The following is a 4,175-nucleotide window of genomic DNA, read 5'->3' on the forward strand; positions in this document are numbered from 1 at the left end:
TTGTCTCTGATTGGGGATCATATATACTGTAAGTTGTAATTTTCCTTTTGAGTTTTTGATTTATTGGTTGTTTATTGGTTGTTTCAGTTTAAATGGTTTAGGTACTCTCCTTTATCAATGTTCCTAATCCTGACAGTCATTCTGAATGCAGATTGAGGGTGAATACAATTCTAACTGCTAGATATCACAACACTGGCTCGATTCCAATAGAAATTGCACATCTCTTTGCAAACCAGATTAATGTGACTTGCAGGCCTGATGTGGCCTGTAAACCAGGGGTTTCCTAGCACCACTGTGTTACATGCTGACCAGACCGGACACGTCGCGTGCGCGAGCATCGTAAAATACATTTAGAAATCCATGTTATTCAATTATTGCACCCACACTGCTCGCGTGCGCCAATGAGCATCTGTGACGCCAAGGGCTAAAATAGAAGTCATTCCTATTTCTAGTGCAGATCACGCAAGTCTCCCATCTCCTCATTGGTTTATAGAAACAGGTACCCACGTGCCATCTCCCTATTGGTTATACCCACGTGGGTGATTGAAAGACAAACTTTGTTGCCGGTTGTCATGGTAATACAATGAAAGTATTAGATACGATTAGATACGATCACCATATAAGTTCAAAGATGAAAATGCCTGGAAGGAGGAGAGATGACTAGAAACGATTTGGTTGGCCGTTTTATGTGTGGATTCATTGTCGGAGTAGAGGTCCTTGTGCATTTCAGGTAAAATAACAATTCAATGTTTATATCCCAGGACAAATTAGCTAGCAACAGCAAGCTAGCTAAATAGGACAAATTAACGTTAGCTAGCAAGTGCAAGCTAACTAGCTAAATTGCCATACATGTTTCGACCTGTCCCCAAATTAATGTCATTGGTTCAGAGTTTGTTTTGATATTTTAACCTGCATGTCGTGATCGCGTTTGGTGTGGGGGGCAAAATAAGTTTATGCACAATATTGCACAATGGCACACGCGCGCAGCCGGTTTGGGTTCCATGTTAGGGTTAAACTAGGCAATCAAAGTAAGGCCTTATGATACAGTATATGTCATGTATTGTCATAAAGTTTCATTTTAATTATAACATTTGCAGAGGAACTCACTTGGTGAAGGCCACATGACTTGAAAATGAACAAATTCGGCAACCATGTCTCTGTCACTTAGAAATACAGTCATAGGTGGTTACTCTAAAATCAAGTCTAAAAGGCAAGGCTTTACATCATATTGTGTTAAAACAACACCCAATGATTAGTTACTCTAACACTACAGGTGTTAATTTCTTACACTGAGAAAGTTGAACAGCATCAGCACTAAGCAAAGTGTTAATTCAACACTGAAAAGTGTGGACACGTTTAAACACTGGGACAATGTTACATGTAACAATCTCAGTGTTGATTTAACATTGGAGAATTTGCAGTTTGTGCAAGAAAAACGTCATCCTTTGCAAAAACGTGCCAGGGCGACGTTTTCAGGCTGATAATGGGCTGGTGTGTGATGTTCATCAATATTCAGCACGTTACATAATTCGGTCGATAACACCTCTGTTCCTCTGTGTATGTGAGGGCACTGGGTGTGTGTGAAAGATCATGATTGAGTGGCAGACAGTCAAATATCAATAAACTCTACTTATTGAAATGAATCAGCAGGCCAATTGAGTCACATTAAGGGCTCAGCCCTGTGCTGTAGTTCTTCACTCTGCTTGCTTCCTAACTAGGGAGACATTTAATAACATACCACACCCAGAATGCTGGCGCTGCCCATGCTCTCACAGAAGCTATAATGGCACTGATACAGAGATGAGTCCTCTATCTATCTCTATGGCGTAATCACAGAGGATGTAGCTGAGATCTGAGATCAGCACAAAAGCCTAGCGCCGCAAATTATCCCTGTGAAGTCAACTGAGATTCCACCATATTTAATACAACATTTTAATACAGGATAACAGTGTTCCGGTTCATTCTGTGGATACAGTATATTGTAATGTCTTTAGTCTGTATTCTGAGTCTCTTGCTGGGTAAAACCCAGAATCTCCTAGTCTCCAGGCTGATCATTAGTGCTCCATTCGTTATGTAGGGCTTTAGCCATGGCTGTGGGGGCCCTCTGGTGTTGGGGCTCCGCACCCTGCCTGCTGCCCGCTGCCCGCTGCTCCAGCCCAGCCAGTCCAACAGACCCCCAGGGGCCACCAGCCTGTCTGCTGCTGGGGAGGACAGTCAAGCATGGCCTACAGTACATGACATGGGGCTCTGTCTCTCTATTGCTCTCGCTCTGTGTCTCTCTGCCTTTGGTGACAAAACGGATGGCACTGTGTAAGAGTGCATCCAATTTGCTGAGTAGAGTGTTGGAAGCTATTTTGTAAATGACATCGTCGAGGATCGGTAGGAAGGTCCGTTTTACGAAGGTATGTTTGGCAGCATGAGTGAAGGATGCTTTGTTGCAAAATAGGAAGCCGATTCAAGATTTAATTTTGGATTGGAGATGCTTAATGTGAGTCTGGAAGGAGAGTTTACAGTCTAACCAGACACCTAGGTATTTATAGCTGTCCACATATTCTAGGTCAGAACCGTCCAGAGTAGTGATGCTGGACGGGCGGGCAGGTGCGAGCATCGATGGGTTGAAGAGCATACATTTAGTTTTACTTGCATTTAAGAGCAGTTGGAGGCCACGGAAGGAGTGTTGTATGGCATTGAAGCTCGTCTGGAGGTTAGTTAACACAGTGTCCAATGAAGGGCCAGATGTATATGGTGTCGTCTGCGTAGAGGTGGATCAGAGAATCACCAGCAGCAAGAGCGACATCATTGATGTATACAGAGAAAAGAGTCAGCACAAGAATTGAACCCTGTGACACTCCCATAGAAACTGCCAGAGGTCCGGACAACAGGCCATCTGATTTAACACACTGAACTCTCTCTGAGAAGTAGTTGGTGAACTAGGTGAGGCAGTGATTTCAGAAACCAAGGCTGTTGAGTCTGTCGATAAGAATGGGGTGATTGATAGAGTTGAAAGCCTTGGCCAGGTTGATGAATACGGCTGCACAGTATTGTCTCTTATCGATGGCGGTTATGATGTCGTTTAGGACCTTGAGTGTGGCTGAGGTGCACCCATGACCAGCTCGGAAACCAGATTGCATAGCGGAGAAGGTATGGTGGGATTCGAAATTATCGGTGATCTGTTTGTTAACTTGGCTTTCGAAGACCGTAGAAAGGCAGGGTAGGGTAGATATAGGTCTGTAACAGTTTGGGTCGAAGGTGTCTCCATCTTTGAAGAGGGGGATGACCGCGGCAGCTTTCCAATCTTTGGGGATCTCAGACGATATGAAAGAGAGGTTGAACAGGCTAGTAATAGGGGTTGCAACAATTGCGGCGGATAATTTTAGAAAGCGAGGGTCCAGATTGTCTAGCCCGGCTGATTTGTAGGGGTCCAGATTTTGCAGCTTGTTCAGAACATCAGCTATCTGGATTTGGGTGAAGGAGAAATGGGGGAGGCTTGGGCAAGTTTCTGTGTGGGGTGCAGAGCTGATGACTGTGGTAGGGGTAGCCAGGTGGAAAGCATGAGAAGATTTTGCCTTTGTTTTGGTTTGTTTGTTTGTCAATTAGGGTGTGGTAAAAAGCAAATTTGACATTTGCTCAGTACATTGTTTTCACTGAGGAAATGTACGCATCTGCTGTTAATGATAATGCAGATGATTTTCCCAAGGTTGCTGTTGACGCATATCCCACAGTAGTTATTGGGGTCAATTTTGTCCCCACTTTTGTGGATTGGGGTGGTCACTCCTTGGTTCCAAATTTTGGGGAAGATGCCAGAGCTAAGGATGATGTTGAAGAGTTTTTGTATCACCAATTTGAATTTGTTGTCTGTATATTTGATCATTTCATTGAGGATACAATCAACACCACAGGCATTTTTGGGTTGGAGGGTTTTTATTTTGTCCTGTAGTTCATTCAATGTAATTGGATAATCCAGTGGGTTCTGGTCGTCTTTAATAGTTGACTCTAAGATTTGTATTTGATTATGTATATGTTTTTGCTGTTTGTTCTTTGCTATAGAGCCAAAAAGATTGGAGAAGTGGTTCACCCATACATCTACACCTTGAAAAGATAATTCTTCATGTTGTTGTTTGTTTAGTGTTTTCCCAGAAGTGGTTAGAGTCTATGGATTCTTCAATTACATTGAG

Source organism: Oncorhynchus masou, chromosome 16 (genome assembly GCF_036934945.1).
Source record: "Oncorhynchus masou masou isolate Uvic2021 chromosome 16, UVic_Omas_1.1, whole genome shotgun sequence".
NCBI classification, from domain to species: domain Eukaryota; kingdom Metazoa; phylum Chordata; class Actinopteri; order Salmoniformes; family Salmonidae; genus Oncorhynchus; species Oncorhynchus masou.